Source organism: Homalodisca vitripennis, chromosome 5 (genome assembly GCF_021130785.1).
Source record: "Homalodisca vitripennis isolate AUS2020 chromosome 5, UT_GWSS_2.1, whole genome shotgun sequence".
NCBI lineage: Eukaryota > Metazoa > Arthropoda > Insecta > Hemiptera > Cicadellidae > Homalodisca > Homalodisca vitripennis.
This window is the reverse complement of record NC_060211.1, coordinates 135,204,462-135,225,587: the sequence shown is the minus strand read 5'-3', so window position 1 is coordinate 135,225,587 and position 21,126 is coordinate 135,204,462.

Below are 21,126 nucleotides of genomic sequence, written 5' to 3'. Positions count from 1 at the left end.
AGGAATTATTGAACAGAATAACTAGCACTGCATTTGGTTTGGATGCAATATCCATAACAATGATTCGGAGTTATGGATATTACAACCAGAGTCCTTCCTGCATTGGTTTAATGACTCACCTTATAAAAGTCTCTTTAAAAACGACACTTTTCTAACCAGCTGGAGTGTGGTTATTCCTCTTCCAAAAGTCAATAATCCTACTCCGATATCTCTGTTGGGGCCAATATCGATTCTCCCAGATATGCCAAAATTATTGGAAAGAGGTTCTTCTGAATTTATTTTGGAATTTGAGGGGCTGTTACCGGAGTTTCAGTTAGGATTTCCGAGGGATTTTAGTACATGCTCGGCGATCCTCAATCTAGTGGATGACATGCTTTCAGCTGAGGATAGTGGTTTGGAGAGTTTGATGACTGCATTAGACTTTTCAGAAGCCTTTGACTCGATCAACTTTGAGTTGATGCATGCAAAGCTGGCTTTACATCGATTGATGACAGTTAGATGGTTCTCATCTTATTTATCTGGGCGAACGCAGAGCACAACGGCTGACGGGAAATTGCCATTGGCAATTCCTTGATCTGTTGGGGTTCCTCAAGGCATTTGCCTGAGACCCATTCTCTTCCTCATATACCGCAGATTTGAAGGATCAGTTGATATACTGCTAGCTAATTTCTTATGTTGATGAATTACAGCTGTTGTCTTATTGAACCGTTGAGTCGGCTGAAGCTGCACGTAAAGTCAGCAATGACTTGGAGAGAATAAAGAGGTAGTCAGATGATCATGGTCTTTGAATAAACTCCGATATATGTTCTGTTTTACTAGTGAATGGCTCATTTTTAAATGGTCAAAGGGGAAATTGCAGTGCTCCATGGAAGGTTGTATCCATGTAAACGGTAAGCCTTTGACTTCATGCAATACTTTGAAGGTTCTTGGGGTCACTGTTGATTGTCCCATGAGGATAAGGTGATACAGTTCATGGCTGGTATCGGTACAGAGAAGAGCAGCACTTAGGGTTACCTGCGCCTACCGCACCGTTTCCGGTTCGGCCGTACTGGTCGTGGCTGGGGTGATTCCTGTTGATCTGCTGGCCATCGCGAGACAGACCGTCTTTCGGGAGGCTGCCGAGCGGGGTAGAGAGGATGCCTTGGCTGCTGCCAGGGTGGAGACTCTGCAGGTTTGGCAGCGGAGGTGGACGAAAGGATCGGACGTTCGCTGGACCTTCCGTCTCATTCGAGAGTTTCAACCCTGGATAGATCGTAGCCACGGGGAGATAAATTTTTACCTGTGTCAGTTCCTGATGGGGCACGGTTACTTTAGGAAGTACCTCTACAGGATGGGAAAAGTCAGGTCGACTCGGTGTGCTTACTGCCCGAAGGAAGATGATGATGTTCATCACACCTTCTTCGCTTGCGGGCGCTTCACCGAGGCCAGGCAAACGCACGCCACCACAGTTGGCGATGTTTCGGCAGACACCGTTTTTGTGCTGATTTTGCAGAGTGAGGACGCAAGGAATGCAGTCACCACTCATTTACATGCGATGCTTTATCAGAAGTGTGAAGACGGATGCTTGTCTGACCCCTAGCTTCCGAAACAAGTAGTTTTGTCCTGGATGGGACGTAAGACACAAGGACCAGGCAGAATGTCATCCGGAAGGGTTCCGGCCTGGGTAATTCGTGGCCCGTAGGGGGTTTACTGGGTAGTCCGCAAGGGAGTCCCACACTCCGTGCGCAAATGCATTCCCCCTACGTAAAAAAACAAAAAAAAAAAACTCTTGATTGCCAACTCGACTTTTCTTACTACGTGAAATCCATATGTAAAAATCTTACAACCAAGTTAAAATTTCTATCTAAGGTAAGCGCGATTCTTCCAGTCTATTCTAAATTAGAAATTATAAAATCATCAATTTTACCATTAATAACCTATGATCTTTTAACCTTTTGCTTTTTGTTTAACACGGTTAAACGTAATGGTTCTGGAGATTTTTTTTACGGTTTGAGGAAGTTTGATCACATTAGCGAATACCGATTAAGTGTTGAGGTGATGTCAGTGGAGGGTTGCTCCCATCTTCAAACCGTGAAGCTGATTCATTAGGTTCTTCAGACGGGAAGGCCAGAATATCTTAGGAGAAAGCTGGTTTTTACGCATGAGGTGAGTCAGCGCTGTACTCAACAGGAAGGTCTATTACACCTAACAAGGACAAGTTTAGAGAGAGTGGAAAAGGCATTTAGCCACTTTGGACCAAAAGGACATAATGTTCTGCCCACTGCAATAAGTACTCTCAGCCTCTTAAAATTTAAGAACAGTGTTGCAGGATTATTTAAGTGATAAATGTTATTCGTAATTGCATTATTGTGTGAACTATGTATAATGAAATATGTATACTTTGACAGGAGTTGTAATGAAAAGCAAAGTTTGTACTTTGGTGATCGCTCGACCAATAAGACATTTTTATTTATTTATTAAATACACTCTCTATTTTTTGCACTACCTATTTAGTAGTGCAAAATAAAATAATATTATGAACACAAAATGAAAATAAACATTATTCATGCGTACGCATATGTACCTACAGGACCTATATTTTAAATATATATTTACCAAAACGGCAGATACCTTCTTTTCTGAATTACGATAAACGTGTTGAAATCTTATTCAGAAAAAGGCTTCAAGCATTCAACTTGGCTTTCTTTTAAATGGATTGTGAATTTCTCCTCAAAAAGAGATCGAACTTTGGCCCCGCCAATTTTGGCGGTAATCGAAATGGAAATATATTGAAAGGGTTGAAAAGATTAAACATAGACTATTCCAGATAATATTTTTCATATTATTTACACAAGCTGAAAACCGTCGAACACATAATTATTAAATGCAAAGTTGGCTTAAATTGGCGAATTTCAATGTTTTCATAAACAGTAATATGGGTATTATTTATGTGCATAACGGTCGGATCTATGCGTGTGAAGCTAAGAAAAATATGATGTGAAAAACAATCATAGTTTCATATTTTAACCCTTTGCTTTAACCCTTTGCATACCTTTCCATTTTGACATCCACCACAACAGTCACGGCTAAACATCTATTACTTCCATAAAGGGAAATTCCACTATTGCTTTAAAGAACATCTAGGTTTGTGCTTATATAATACACATTGATTCTGTGCTCATAGGCTATAAAATAGTAGATAAATATTACGATATTTTCTTTAGGTACTCAGAAATGCCACTGAGATTTACTGTTCGCTTCATTGGCATTACGTTTTTCCACGACACTAATGAAATTCTAGTAAAAATGTGATAATGAACTTTCAAGTTGTTGATGCACTTCACTAAATTATATTATAGGTGATCTTTATCAAACTATGTCACGTCCCCAAGTCTAGAGACATTTCACTCCAACGTTCCGGAGAGGTAGATATCTTCCAATTATTGTAATTTATCTTTCACAATTTCTTTCACAAACCCTAGACTGTGGTCTTGCAATCTGTAGTTTGTCCCGACTCTTACCTACAGTCTCTTGCCAGATGTGGCAATGAAAGGTAATAAACTACACAGTGTATCCACGAACTCTCTGAATACACTTATGAAATGTTATATGGCTCAAGACAAACATGTTTCACATTTTGAACGTTAGTTTTCAGTTCCTATTTTTCTGTATTTCTATACAATATTAATAATCAAATAATTTATTTAAATTGACAATTTAGGTTACTAAATTGTAATTTTGTATTACTTTTCAATAATTTATGGCTAAATCCACAAAAACTTTAATAGTTTAAATTTTATTTCAGAATTGACAATAATTTAAAACGATTATCTAAGATCTTACAAATAATAATATAAGATACAAAATATCATGAAACATCACAAAAATACAAAATAGCGTCTACTTGCTTTTTTAATCATGAAACATATATGTAGTAAATGAGTTTCTCCTGTTGATGAAACAAAGTAAATTTTAAACAGAAGTTTATTCTCATTTTATTTAAATCTTAAAATAAGCCTAGCCATATACAGATAAATATAGTTTTATAGTTATATATTTACTAAAGTTTTGACTTTATACACCTTTATATAACGTAAAGCCATATGTAAACCTTGAAAACTAAAAAAATCTAATGGTTATGGATATTACAACCAGAGTTCCTGCATTGGTGTAATGACTCACCTTATAAAAGTCTCTTTAAAAACGACACTTTTCTAACCAGCTGGAGTGTGGTTATTCCTCTTCCAAAAGTCAATAATCCTACTCCGATATCTCTGTTGGGGCCAATATCGATTCTCCCAGATATGCTAAAATTATTGGAAAGAGTTTTTCCAGAATTTATTTTGGTATTTGAGGGGCTGTTACCGGAGTTTCATTTAGGATTTCCGAGGGATTTTAGTACATGCTCGGCGATCCTTAATCTAGTAGATGATATGCTTTCAGCTGAGGATAGTGGTTTGGAGAGTTTGATGACTGCATTAGACTTTTCAGAAGCCTTTGACTCGATCAAATTTGAGTTGATGCATGCAAAGCTGGCTTTATATCGATTGATGACACTTCAATTAGATGGTTCTCATCTTATTTATCTCGGCTAACGCAGAGCACAACGGCTGACGGGAAATAGCCATTGGCAATTCCTTGATCTGTTGGCGTTTCTCAAGGCATTTGCCTGAGACCCATTCTCTTCCTCATATATTCCGCAGACTTGAAGGATCAGTTGATATACTGCTAGCTAATTTCTTATGTTGATGAATTACAGCTGTTGTCTTATTGAACCGTTGAGTCGGCTGAAGCTGCACGTAAAGTCAGCAATGACTTGGAGAGAATAAAGAGGTAGTCAGATGATCATGGTCTTTGAATAAACTCCGATATATGTTCTGTTTTACTAGTGAATGGCTCATTTTTAAATGGTCAAAGGGGAAATTGCAGTGCTCCATGGCAGGTTGTATCCATGTAAACGGTAAGCCTTTGACTTTATGCAATACTTTGAAGGTTCTTGGGGTCACTGTTGATTGTCCTATGAGGATAAGGTGATACAGTTCATGGCTGGTATCGGTACAGAGAAGAGCAGCACTTAGGGTTACCTGCGCCTACCGCACCGTTTCCGGTACGGCCGTGCTGGTCGTGGCTGGGGTGATTCCTGTTGATCTGCTGGCCATCGCGAGACAGACCGTCTTTCGGGAAGCTGCCGAGCGGGGTAGAGAGGATGCCTTGGCTGCTGCCAGGGTGGAGACTCTGCAGGTTTGGAAGCGGAGGTGGACGAAAGGATCATACGTTCGATGGACCTTCCGTCTCATTCGAGAGTTTCAACCCTGGATAGATCGTAGCCACGGGGAGATAAAATTTTACCTGTGTCAGTTCCTGATGGGGCACGGTTACTTTAGGAAGTACCTCTACAGGATGGGAAAAGTCAGGTCGCCTCAGTGTGCTTACTGCTCGGAGGAAGATGATGATGTTTATCACACCTTCTTCACTTGCGGGCGCTTCACCGAGGCCAGGCAAACGCACGCCTCCACAGTTGGCGATGTTTCGGCAGACACCGTTTTTGTGCTGATTTTCAGAGTGAGGACGCAAGGAATGCAGTCACCACTCATTTACATGCGATCCTTTATCAGAAGTGTGAAGATGGATGCTTGTCTGACCCCTAGCTTCCGAAACAAGTAGTTTTGTCCTGGATGGGACGTAAGAAAGACGGACCAGGCAGAATGTCATCCGGAAGGGTTCCGGCCCGGGTCATTTGTGGCCCGTAGGGGGTTTACTGGGTAGTCCGCAAGGGAGTCCCACACTCCGTGCGCAAATGCATTCCCCCTACGTAAAAAAACAAAAAAAAAAACTCTTGATTGCCATCTCGACTTTTCTTACTACGTGAAATCTATATGTAAAAATCTTACAACCAAGTTAAAACTTCTGTCTAAGGTAAGCGCGATTCTTCCAGTCTATTCTAAATTAGAAATTATAAAATCATCAATTTTACTATTAATAACCTATGAGCTTTTAACCTTTTGCTTTTTGTTTAACACGGTTAAACGTAATGGTTTTGGATATTTTTTTTACGGTTTGAGGAAGTTTGATCACATTAGCCAATACCGATTAAGTGTTGAGGTTGTCAGTGGAGGGTTGCTCCCATCTTCAAACCGTGAAGCTGATTCATTAGGTTCTTCAGACGGGAAGGCCAGAATATCTTAGGAGAAAGCTGGTTTTTACGCATGAGGTGAGTCAGCGCTGTACTCAACAGGATGGTCTATTACACCTAACAAGGACAAGTTTAGAGAGAGTGGAAAAGGCATTTAGCCACTTTGGACCAAAAGGACATAATGTTCTGCCCACTGCAATAAGTACTCTCAGCCTCTTAAAATTTAAGAACAGTATTGCAGGATTATTTAGGTGATAGATATTATTCGTAATTGTATTATTGTGTGAACTATGTATAATGAATTATGTATACTTTGACAGGGCAATGAAAAGCAAAGTTTGTACTTTGGTGATCGCTCAATCAATAAGACATTTTTATTTATTTATTAAATACACTCTCTATTTTTTGCACTACCTATTTAGTAGTGCAACTTAATATTATGAACACAAAATGAAAATAAATATTATTCATGCATACGCATATGTACCTACAGGACCTATATTTTAAATATATGTTTACCAAAACGGCAGATACCTTCTTTTCTGAATTACGATAAACGTGTTGAAATCTTATTCAGAAAAAGGCTTCAAGCATTCACCTTGGTTTTCTTTTAAATGGATTGTGAATTTCTCCTCAGAAAGAGATCGAACTTTGGCCCCGCCAATTTTGGCGGTAATCGAAATGGAAATATATTGAAAGGGTTGAAAAGATTAAACATAGACTATTCCAGATAATATTTTTCATATTATTTACACAAGCTGAAAACCGTCGAACACATAATTATTAAATGCAAAGTTGGCTTAAATTGGCGAATTTCAATGTTTTCATAAACAGTAATATGGGTATTATTTATGTGCATAACGGTCGGATCTATGCGTGTGAAGCTAAGAAAAATATGATGTGAAAAACAATCATAGTTTCATACCCTTTGCATACCTTTCCATTTTGACATCCACCACAACAGTCACGGCTAAACATCTATTACTTCCATAAAGGGAAATTCCACTATTGCTTTAAAGAACATCTAGGTTTGTGCTTATATAATACACATTGATTCTGTGCTCATAGGCTAAAAATAAAATATTACGATATTTTCTTTAGGTACTCAGAAATGCCACTGAGATTTACTGTTCGCTTCATTGGCATTACGTTTTTCCACGACACTAATGAAATTCTAGTAAAAATGTGATAATGAACTTTCAAGTTGTTGATGCACTTCACTAAATTATATTATAGGTGATCTTTATCAAACTATGTCACGTCCCCAAGTCTAGAGACATTTCACTCCAACGTTCCGGAGAGGTAGATATCTTCCAATTATTGTAATTTATCTTTCACAATTTCTTTCACAAACCCTAGACTGTGGTCTTGCAATCTGTAGTTTGTCCCGACTCTTACCTACAGTCTCTTGCCAGATGTGGCAATGAAAGGTAATAAACTACACAGTGTATCCACGAACTCTCTGAATACACTTATGAAATGTTATATGGCTCAAGACAAACATGTTTCACATTTTGAACGTTAGTTTTCAGTTCCTATTTTTCTGTATTTCTATACAATATTAATAATCAAATAATTTATTTAAATTGACAATTTAGGTTACTAAATTGTAATTTTGTATTACTTTTCAATAATTTATGGCTAAATCACAAAAACTTTAATATTTTAAATTTTATTTCAGAATTGACAATAATTTAAAACGATTATCTAAGATCTTACAAATAATAATATAAGATACAAAATATTATGAAACATCACAAAAATACAAAATAGCGTCTACTTGCTTTTTTAATCATGAAACATATATGTAGTAAATGAGTTTCTCCTGTTGATGAAACAAAGTAAATTTTAAACAGAAGTTTATTCTCATTTTATTTAAATCTTAAAATAAGCCTAGCCATATACAGATAAATATAGTTTTATAGTTATATATTTACTAAAGTTTTGACTTTATACACCTTTATATAACGTAAAGCCATATGTAAACCTTGAAAACTAAAAAAATCTAATGGTTATGGATATTACAACCAGAGTTCCTGCATTGGTGTAATGACTCACCTTATAAAAGTCTCTTTAAAAACGACACTTTTCTAACCAGCTGGAGTGTGGTTATTCCTCTTCTAAAAGTCAATAATCCTACTCCGATATCTCTGTTGGGGCCAATATCGATTCTCCCAGATATGCTAAAATTATTGGAAAGAGTTTTTCCAGAATTTATTTTGGTATTTGAGGGGCTGTTACCGGAGTTTCATTTAGGATTTCCGAGGGATTTTAGTACATGCTCGGCGATCCTTAATCTAGTAGATGATATGCTTTCAGCTGAGGATAGTGGTTTGGAGAGTTTGATGACTGCATTAGACTTTTCAGAAGCCTTTGACTCGATCAAATTTGAGTTGATGCATGCAAAGCTGGCTTTATATCGATTGATGACACTTCAATTAGATGGTTCTCATCTTATTTATCTCGGCTAACGCAGAGCACAACGGCTGACGGGAAATAGCCATTGGCAATTCCTTGATCTGTTGGGGTTTCTCAAGGCATTTGCCTGAGACCCATTCTCTTCCTCATATACCGCAGACTTGAAGGATCAGTTGATATACTGCTAGCTAATTTCTTATGTTGATGAATTACAGCTGTTGTCTTATTGAACCGTTGAGTCGGCTGAAGCTGCACGTAAAGTCAGCAATGACTTGGAGAGAATAAAGAGGTAGTCAGATGATCATGGTCTTTGAATAAACTCCGATATATGTTCTGTTTTACTAGTGAATGGCTCATTTTTAAATGGTCAAAGGGGAAATTGCAGTGCTCCATGGCAGGTTGTATCCATGTAAACGGTAAGCCTTTGACTTTATGCAATACTTTGAAGGTTCTTGGGGTCACTGTTGATTGTCCCATGAGGATAAGGTGATACAGTTCATGGCTGGTATCGGTACAGAGAAGAGCAGCACTTAGGGTTACCTGCGCCTACCGCACCGTTTCCGGTTCGGCCGTGCTGGTCGTGGCTGGGGTGATTCCTGTTGATCTGCTGGCCATCGCGAGACAGACCGTCTTTCGGGAAGCTGCCGAGCGGGGTAGAGAGGATGCCTTGGCTGCTGCCAGGGTGGAGACTCTGCAGGTTTGGAAGCGGAGGTGGACGAAAGGATCATACGTTCGATGGACCTTCCGTCTCATTCGAGAGTTTCAACCCTGGATAGATCGTAGCCACGGGGAGATAAAATTTTACCTGTGTCAGTTCCTGATGGGGCACGGTTACTTTAGGAAGTACCTCTACAGGATGGGAAAAGTCAGGTCGCCTCAGTGTGCTTACTGCCCGGAGGAAGATGATGATGTTTATCACACCTTCTTCACTTGCGGGCGCTTCACCGAGGCCAGGCAAACGCACGCCACCACAGTTGGCGATGTTTCGGCAGACACCGTTTTGGTGCTGATTTTGCAGAGTGAGGACGCAAGGAATGCAGTCACCACTCATTTACATGCGATCCTTTATCAGAAGTGTGAAGATGGATGCTTGTCTGACCCCTAGCTTCCGAAACAAGTAGTTTTGTCCTGGATGGGACGTAAGACAAGACGGACCAGGCAGAATGTCATCCGGAAGGGTTCCGGCCCGGGTCATTTGTGGCCCGTAGGGGGTTTACTGGGTAGTCCGCAAGGGAGTCCCACACTCCGTGCGCAAATGCATTCCCCCTACGTAAAAAAACAAAAAAAAAAACTCTTGATTGCCATCTCGACTTTTCTTACTACGTGAAATCTATATGTAAAAATCTTACAACCAAGTTAAAACTTCTGTCTAAGGTAAGCGCGATTCTTCCAGTCTATTCTAAATTAGAAATTATAAAATCATCAATTTTCCCATTAATAACCTATGAGCTTTTAACCTTTTGCTTTTTGTTTAACACGGTTAAACGTAATGGTTTTGGAGATTTTTTTACGGTTTGAGGAAGTTTGATCACATTAGCCAATACCGATTAAGTGTTGAGGTTGTCAGTGGAGGGTTGCTCCCATCTTCAAACCGTGAAGCTGATTCATTAGGTTCTTCAGACGGGAAGGCCAGAATATCTTAGGAGAAAGCTGGTTTTTACGCATGAGGTGAGTCAGCGCTGTACTCAACAGGATGGTCTATTACACCTAACAAGGACAAGTTTAGAGAGAGTGGAAAAGGCATTTAGCCACTTTGGACCAAAAGGACATAATGTTCTGCCCACTGCAATAAGTACTCTCAGCCTCTTAAAATTTAAGAACAGTATTGCAGGATTATTTAGGTGATAAATATTATTCGTAATTGTATTATTGTGTGAACTATGTATAATGAATTATGTATACTTTGACAGGAGTTGTAATGAAAAGCAATGTTTGTACTTTGGTGATCGCTCAATCAATAAGACATTTTTATTTATTTATTAAATACACTCTCTATTTTTTGCACTACCTATTTAGTAGTGCAACTTAATATTATGAACACAAAATGAAAATAAATATTATTCATGCATACGCATATGTACCTACAGGACCTATATTTTAAATATATATTTACCAAAACGGCAGATACCATCTTTTCTGAATTACGATAAACGTGTTGAAATCTTATTCAGAAAAAGGCTTCAAGCATTCACCTTGGTTTTCTTTTAAATGGATTGTGAATTTCTCCTCAGAAAGAGATCGAACTTTGGCCCCGCCAATTTTGGCGGTAATCGAAATGGAAATATATTGAAAGGGTTGAAAAGATTAAACATAGACTATTCCAGATAATATTTTTCATATTATTTACACAAGCTGAAAACCGTCGAACACATAATTATTAAATGCAAAGTTGGCTTAAATTGGCGAATTTCAATGTTTTCATAAACTTAATATGGCCTAACAGTAATATGGGTATTATTTATGTGCATAACGGTCGGATCTATGCGTGTGAAGCTAAGAAAAATATGATGTGAAAAACAATCATAGTTTCATATTTTAACCCTTTGCATACCTTTCCATTTTGACATCCACCACAACAGTCACGGCTAAACATCTATTACTTCCATAAAGGGAAATTCCACTATTGCTTTAAAGAACATCTAGGTTTGTGCTTATATAATACACATTGATTCTGTGCTCATAGGCTATAAAATAAAATATTACGATATTTTCTTTAGGTACTCAGAAATGCCACTGAGATTTACTGTTCGCTTCATTGGCATTACGTTTTTCCACGACACTAATGAAATTCTAGTAAAAATGTGATAATGAACTTTCAAGTTGTTGATGCACTTCACTAAATTATATTATAGGTGATCTTTATCAAACTATGTCACGTCCCCAAGTCTAGAGACATTTCACTCCAACGTTCCGGAGAGGTAGATATCTTCCAATTATTGTAATTTATCTTTCACAATTTCTTTCACAAACCCTAGACTGTGGTCTTGCAATCTGTAGTTTGTCCCGACTCTTACCTACAGTCTCTTGCCAGATGTGGCAATGAAAGGTAATAAACTACACAGTGTATCCACGAACTCTCTGAATACACTTATGAAATGTTATATGGCTCAAGACAAACATGTTTCACATTTTGAACGTTAGTTTTCAGTTCCTATTTTTCTGTATTTCTATACAATATTAATAATCAAATAATTTATTTAAATTGGACAATTTAGGTTACTAAATTGTAATTTTGTATTACTTTTCAATAATTTATGGCTAAATCACAAAAACTTTAATAGTTTAAATTTTATTTCAGAATTGACAATAATTTAAAACGATTATCTAAGATCTTACAAATAATAATATAAGATACAAAATATTATGAAACATCACAAAAATACAAAATAGCGTCTACTTGCTTTTTTAATCATGAAACATATATGTAGTAAATGAGTTTCTCCTGTTGATGAAACAAAGTAAATTTTAAACAGAAGTTTATTCTCATTTTATTTAAATCTTAAAATAAGCCTAGCCATATACAGATAAATATAGTTTTATAGTTATATATTTACTAAAGTTTTGACTTTATACACCTTTATATAACGTAAAGCCATATGTAAACCTTGAAAACTAAAAAAATCTAATGGTTATGGATATTACAACCAGAGTTCCTGCATTGGTGTAATGACTCACCTTATAAAAGTCTCTTTAAAAACGACACTTTTCTAACCAGCTGGAGTGTGGTTATTCCTCTTCCAAAAGTCAATAATCCTACTCCGATATCTCTGTTGGGGCCAATATCGATTCTCCCAGATATGCTAAAATTATTGGAAAGAGTTTTTCCAGAATTTATTTTGGTATTTGAGGGGCTGTTACCGGAGTTTCATTTAGGATTTCCGAGAGATTTTAGTACATGCTCGGCGATCCTTAATCTAGTAGATGATATGCTTTCAGCTGAGGATAGTGGTTTGGAGAGTTTGATGACTGCATTAGACTTTTCAGAAGCCTTTGAAACTTAGCTCCTCTTAGGGATCAAATTTGAGTTGATGCATGCAAAGCTGGCTTTATATCGATTGATGACACTTCAATTAGATGGTTCTCATCTTATTTATCTCGGCTAACGCAGAGCACAACGGCTGACGGGAAATAGCCATTGGCAATTCCTTGATCTGTTGGGGTTTCTCAAGGCATTTGCCTGAGACCCATTCTCTTCCTCATATACCGCAGACTTGAAGGATCAGTTGATATACTGCTAGCTAATTTCTTATGTTGTTGATGAATTACAGCTGTTGTAATATTGAATCTTTGAGTCGGCTGAAGCTGCAGAGTTAAAGTCAACAATGACTTTGGAGAAAAGTAAAGAGGTTGTCAGATGATCATGGTCTTCGAATAAACTCCGATATATGTTCTGTTGTACTATTAAATGTCTCATCTTTGAATGGTCAAAGAGGAATTGCAGTGCTCCATGGAAGGTTTTATCCATGTAAACGGTAAGACTTGATTTCCTGCAATACTTTTGAAGACATTTGAATTTTGATTGTCCCATGAGGATAAGGTGATACAGTTCAAGGCTGTTATCGGTACAGAGAAGAGCAGCACTTAGGGTCACCTGCGGCTTTTGCACCGTTTCCGGTTCGGCCGTGCTGGTCGTGGCTCAGGTGATTCTTGTTGATCTGCTGGCCATCGCACGCGAGAGAGACCGTCTTTCGGGAGGCTGCCGAGCGGGGTAGTGAGGATACCTTGGCTGCTGCCAGGGTGGAGACTCTGCACGTTTAGGCAGCGGAGGTGGACGAAAGGATCGGACGTTTGCTGGACCTTCCGTCTCATTCGAGTGTTTCAACCCTGGATAGATTGTGGCCACGGCGATATAGATTTTTACCTGTGTCAGTTCCTGATGGGCACGGTTACTTTAGGAAGTACCTCTACAGGATGGGAAAAGTCAGGTCGCTCGGTGTGCTTACTGCCCGGAGGAGGATGATGATGTTTATCACACCTTCTTCGCTTGCAGGCGCTTCACCGAGGCCAGGCAAACGCACGCCACCACAGTTGGCGATGTTTCGGCAGACATCGTTTTGGTGATGATTTTGCATGCGATCCTTCATCAGAAGCGTGAAGACGGATGCTTGTCCCGACCCCTAGCTTCCGAAACAAGTAGTTTTGTCCTGGATGGGACGTAAGACAGACGGACCAGGCAGAATGTCATCCGGAAGGGTTCCGGCCCGGGTCATTTGTGGCCCGTAGGGGGTTTACTGGGTAGTCCGCAAGGGAGTCCCACACTCCGTGCGCAAATGCATTTCCCCCTACGTAAAAAAAACAAAAAAAAACTCATGATTGCCAACTCGACTTTTCTTACTACGTGAAATCCATATGTAAAAATCTTACAACCAAGTTACAATTTCTATCTAAAGGTAAGCGCGATTCTTTCAGTCTATTCTAAATTAGAAATTATAAAATCATCAACTTTCCCATTAATAACCTATGATCTTTCAACCTTTTGCTTTTTGTTTAACACGGTTTAAACGTAATGGTTCTGGAGATTCTTTTACGGTTTTGAGGAAGTTTGTTCATATTAGCGAATACCGATTAAGTGTCGAGGTGATGTGAGTGGAGGTTTGCTCCCATCATCAAACCGTGAAGCTGACTCATACGGTTCTTCAGACGGAAAGGCCAGAATATTTTAGGAGAAATCTCGTTTTTACGCATGAGGTGAGTCAGCGCTGTACTCAACAGGATTGGTCTATTACACCTAACAAAGACAAGTTTAGAGAGAGGGAAAAGGCATTTAGCCACTTTGGACCAAAAGGACATAATGTTCTGCCCACTGCAATAAATACCCTCAGCCCTCTTTAAAATTTAAAGAACAGTATTGCAGCATTATTTAAGAGATAAATATTAATCGTAATTGTATTATTGTTTGATCTATGTATAATGAATTTTATATACTTTGACAAGGAGTTGTAATGGAAAGTAATGTTTGTACTTTAGTGAACCCCTACCAATGACATTTTAAACTATTTATTAAATACACTCTCTGTTTGGTGCACTATCCATTTTGGTAGTGCAAAACAATATTATGAACACAAAATGAAAATAAAACATAATTCGTGCTTACGCATATGTACCTACAGGACCTATATTTAAATCTATATTTACCAAAACGGCAGCAGATACCATCTTTTCTGAATTACGATAAACGTTTTGAAATCTTATTCAGAAAAAGGCTTCAAGCCTAAGTTGAATGCTTCTGCCCCGCCAAATTTTGGCGGGAATCGAAATGGAAATGTATTGAAAGGGCTGAAAACATGAAACAGACTATTCCCGATCATATTTTACTTATTTTTTATACAAGCTAAAAACCGTTAGACACATTATTAAATGCAAAGTTGGCTTAAATTGGCGAATGTCAAATATTTTCATAAACTTAATATGGCCTAACAGTAATATGGCTATTAATTTATGCGTAACGATCAGGTTGAAGCGTGTGAAGCTAAGAAAAAATATGATGTGAAAAACAAACAATAGTTTCATATTTTAACCCTTTGCATACCTTTCCATTTTGACATCCACCACAAACAGTCACGGCTAAACATCTATTACTTCCATAAAGGGAAATTCCACTATTGCTTTAAAGAACATCTAGGTTTGTGCTTATATAATACAAATTGATTCTGTGCTCATAGACTATAAAATAGTAGATAAATATTACGACATTTTTCCTTAGGTACTCAGAAATGCCACTGAGATTTACTGTTCGCTTCATTGGCATCAAGTCTTTCCATGACCCTAATGAAAATCTAGTAAAAATGTGATAAAGAACTTTCAAGTTGTTGATGCACTTCACTAAATTATATTATAGTTGATCTTTATCAAACTATGTCACGTCCCCAAGTCTAGATACATTTCACTCCAGCGTTCCGGAGATAGAGATATCTTCCAATTATTGTAATTTATCTTTCACAATTTCTTTCACAAACCCTAGCCTGTGGTCTTGCAATCTGTAGTTTGCCCCGACTCTTACCTACATTCTCTTGCCAGATGTGGCAATGAAAGGTAATAAACTACACGGGGTATCCACGAAGTCTCTGAATACACTTGTGAAATGTTATATGGCTAAAGGCAAACATGTTTTCACATTTTGAACTTTTAGTGTTCAGTTCCTATTTTTCTGTATTTCTATACAGTATTAATAACCAAATAATTTATTTAAATTGGGACAATTTAGATTAATAAATTGTAATTTTTTATTACTTTTGAATAATTTATGGGTAAAACCACAAAAAACTTTAATAGTTTAAATTTTATTTAAGAATTGACAATAATTTAAAACGATTATCTAAGATCTTACAAATAATAACATAAGATACAAAATATCATGAAAAATTACCCAAAATACAAAATAGCGTCTAATTGCTTTTTTTATCATGAAAGAAATATGTAATAAATGAGTTTCTTCTGTTGATAAAAACAAAGTTAAAAGAAGTTTATTCTCATTTATCTAAATCTTAAAAAAAGGCCTAGCTATATACAGCTAAATATAGTTTTATAGTTATATATTTACTAAAGTTTTTACTTTGTACACCTTTATATAACGTAAAGCCATATGTAAAACTTTGAAAACTAGAAAATATCTAATGTAAAAATTGAAAACATTAATGAATACACCATTAAAATTGTAATATTTATCTTAATACAAGGAATATTTTTATAGCACATCTACAATGAGCAACAAAAGGCTGTATTAATTTAATGGTTTTATTTTTTATGTTAAAATTATATAAATAAATTTTGTGACTTTTTAAATCGTGTAAAAAGTAAAATTATTTAAAGGAGTCGTGTAGAGTTTGAACGTATTAAAAGCTCTATTTGAACCAGACATTGAACACTGTCTGAAACCAGAGGACAAGATTCCATGCAACACACTGTCGTGCACTTCTTGAAATAACGCAATAATGTTTTTACTTGTAATATGTAATTGTTTGCAAATACAAGTGCTTTTACAGAGTTTATAAAAATATAATTATACGACATCAACTTAACTTTTATTCTTATCGGATGGTTTAAAAACTTTGGCTTTTCGTCACGTTTACGTAGTTCTCATAATTATCTAGTGATGTGTTGCTAGCGGAAATCGTGGCCTTTTGGGATGATGCCAATACACAGTAACCATTGTTTCCCTCTGTCCATTTTTATAAATATATTCATTCATATTCATGCTACACATGTCTTTTCCACCTAACTGTGCCCAATTTGTAAAAATATAGGTAGGTTCCGTATAGTGCATTTGTACCTAATATTTATGTGACTTCACAAGATAATACAGACATTTACAGTTGAAACTGCATTCATTTTTGGAACCACACCCAGAAATAAACCGATGCATCTGCGCATCATCATAAAATTGTAAGATTGTAAAGTTATTTACATTAGTTTTTAGCTATAAAGAGTGACATACTTTTTATTTATTTATGGTTTCTGGAAAATATTTTTTGAAACAAATATAGTTGTATAAATAAAGTTTTTTAAATTAATAATTTAAGAAATGTCATTTTTCCCAATCATCTTTTATGTAAATAGCGCAATAGGGTATAATTATTGACTTCAACTGGTTTTGTTGTTTTTTATTTTTCGATTAAATGATGTTCCAAAATTCTCTTTCAAATTTTTAGTACTCCTCGTGTAATAATCAACAATTTTCATTACTAAATAATAATTCTTAATTGCACGACTGTAAGAGTGGAGACAACCTTGAGTTTTAGTCCAGAAGAACAGTGTTCAATATGAAACTATTTTAAGGTCTTGGTTAAAAGTTATGGGAGATGTTTAATTTTAAAAATATCACAATAGTATCCATACTTCAATATTGTGAGCGTTTTAATAGATTTAGCATAACAACTGTTCAGTTTTCGTTTTAATCAAAACGGTTTAAGGTAACATTTTTGATTTATATTTTCACATAGCTATAATTGTTTCCCCAACAAGGACATCTTTTTGAAATAATATTATTAGTGAGTTACTGACCTAGCTTACACTGACCAAGGTTGGGAGAGGATAACTGGTCTATCCGTTGAAGACAATGCTTTATTACACCGCCACTTGCTCTTTCTTACTAACTCGAGTAGCTCTTTAACAGGAGAGCTTTGAAGTATCCATGTCATTTGTTCCAAGTTTCTTTTGTGTCTGTAAAAAATACAAGTTTTTGCTGGAGGTTTTACTTTAGCAAATAGGGAGGTCTAAGTTTATCTGTTCTTGCTACCTCCGACAGAGTTTTCTTAAAAATAGTGTCTTTGTCCGTCTATCTGTGATTTCTCTTGATAGAGAAGAGAGGTTGTTGCTGGACTTGAAACTTCTCTGAGAAGAGAAGGTCCTGGCAACTTGAAAACTTAGTCCTCTTAGGTCAAGGAAGAGATTCCTATTTAATTTTTAATATTTAAAAATATCTTTAATTAGTATAGGATTTAATTTCACAATTTAGATTAATTTGGCTTATATTCGTACGCACTATCTCGTATGTGCTGGATGCACTGCACTACGGATTATGGCGTAAATGGCACATCATCTGAGATCACGAGACATGGCCGGATCGGTCGACACAGCGTCCCTTGTGCGCTGCTCGTGCAAGGAGTCATTCCGTTTCTCGTTTCTTTTCTTGACGACTATGTAATAAATTTGCATTTAATTACGATGTAACTGCATGATATAAACATATAAGGTGCGGGTATTATTCTCAAGAATCCCCTTGGAACCGCCTTAGATTTTCTGGAGTTCGTCTTTTACCCTGTTGACCCTACCCTGCCTGTTTGTACTTTTTATATTTGATTCCACCTGCGCGTCTACCGAAGTGTAAACTCTTTGGGATCCTTCCAGGAGGATGCCAGTCTCAGTAGTATCCTGCGGTGGGTGTGACCTGTGAGAGCGACTTCGACGAGTGGTATCATTATTCCATTTAAACCCATTTTCTATCACTCTACCGTTGACCTTGACCACAACGTGTTTACAGTATTTAGGCATAGCCTATCACTCTTTATTTTATTTTATGTCGTATAAAAAAATTCATTGTCTTTATTTTATTCTCTTAACTCTGAAAATATTAAATATTGTTGAAGGTAAATAGATACTTAAACTATAATTAAACTAATCATTCTGTGAAATCTTTTATTATGATGATAAGCAGAAACTAACGTCAAACTTTACAAATTTCATCTTTAAGTAGTTCGCGTTGTTACATCTAATGCTTTGAATTACGATATCTTTCTCTTTTAAAATAATATACCTTAGGAAAATTTCTTAAAGGATATCTTATATAAATGATGAAATCGTGATCACCCAAAAACAAATATCCACATTAGTAATCATGCCAAAAAAAAAACAATATTATATTATGACTTACTATATACTGTATCATGAGGTAGGATTTATAAATATTAGTCTTTTGAGTGTAAATAATGGTCTTCTTTATAAATACGTAGTAAAACACGTTGGTATCTAAAACTTGAAATCTATGCTTTTAAATGGATTTTCATGATACCAACTGACGAACGTAGAGGGTAACACCGATAGTCTAGTCCCGAATTCCTACCATAATTTAATATTATAAACACTGGCCACAAATTATTGTAAATTTTCTTTCCTAATTTATTACATTTTACTTTTATTTCCACAGTTCCTCGCGACTTACTACAAACTGAATGTAAAATTAAACAAAATAACAGTACCATCTTGATTACAAGTCTGAAGAAACACTCCGCCATGAGTATAAATAAAGAAACAAGACGACGTTTCCGAATAAAGTTTCGGCTATCTCCATAATTGCAAACATTCTGCAATAAAACGACAAGCCCAGCAATAACAGAGCTATAACAGGCTGCGAGCTATGTCCTTGTGACTTATACTTTTATTACTCTCTTGACCACGGGCGCTGCACTTTAACTGACCTAGCCTCATCGCCCTAGTCCATCTGGATCTCATACTGTTTTTTTTTTAATTCGTATCAATAAACATTTTTCTTATTAAAATTTGCATTATAGCTATTGACCCAGTGAATGGGGCTACTTTTCCAAAACCGAGGTTCTCCACGTCATTACACTAAATTATTTTCAAGTTGGTTAACTGCTATATAGATATGCATCTCATGCCTTAACAGGGGTATTAATTTTTCTCAAAAGACCAAAAGTTTTGTTTAGAATATTGTTGTGAGGTTTTAGTTACATAGCATTCAGTAATGCAGGTGCAGGTTGATGAGCCTGTTATAAGTCGTAAAGTATTAATTTGAGTACTCCTATATACAGGTATTATTTTCAACCTTAACTAATAATAGAAAACTGGAAGAATATGTAATAAATGGCTATTTATAACAGGTTTTCAAATTCGATACTTTCCCTCTTTCTCTGCCTATTCTGTGGTATATAAATAACCATCTATAGTATAAAAATATACTATCCATTAATCTAAAACAATTTTCGTTCATGAATTCCAATAGTAAAAGAACTATTGCTTAGTTAGGAAAGCTTTATTGGTGAATGTCTGGAACCTATAATCGACTATAAAATACGTATTTATGTGTTCGTGCGGGCTAACGCATGTGTCTGGAATAACTCTAAAGGGTTATAATTTTAAAATATTTAATAACAATGCTTCTAGCGGTGGTTTTAAGTGTCAAAAAGAATCACTAAACTGAAAAATATTAATTTTAAATTTAATACTTTCCCATTTACATTTTTGCAAAAATAGCTCGTCTTACGATCTATCTTCATATACAAGACATTCCTCTTACAATTTCATAAAAAACCAGATTGTTTGAAAATACAATACAAATTAACACTAGTTTCCAAGACTATAAAATATGAAATAGAAATAAAACATTTAGAATACATTTAGAAATGCTATTCACGGCCTTAACTATTAGTTAGGCCGTGTTAATATTGTTTGTAGTAATAATATTTTGCAAGTACTTGGAATTGGAGATATGCAATATTATTCCAGTTAATAACCATACTGGTAATTACTTGCTACAAGTACTTGGAATTGGAGATATCCAATATTATTCCAGTTAATAACCATACTGGTAATTACTTGCTACAATTACTTGGAATTGGAGATATCTAATATTATTCCAGTTAATAACCATACTGGTAATTACTTGCTACAAATACTTGGAATTGGAGATATCCAATATTATTCCAGTTAATAACCATACTGGTAATTACTTGCTACAAGTACTTGGAATTGGAGATATTCAATATTATTCCAGTTAATAACCATACTGGTAATTACTTGCTACAAGTACTTGGAATTGGAGATATCCAATATTATTCCAGTTAATAACCATACTGGTAATTACTTGCTACAATTACTTGGAATTGGAGATATCTAATATTATTCCAGTTAATAACCATACTGGTAATTACTTGCTACAAGTACTTGGAATTGGAGATATCCAATATTATTCCAGTTAATAACCATACTGGTAATTACTTGCTACAAGTACTTGGAATTGGAGATATTCAATATTATTCCAGTTAATAACCATACTGGTAATTACTTGCTACAAGTACTTGGAATTGGAGATATCCAATATTGGTGCAATTAATTAGAATGCTGGTAATTTAATGTTTTGA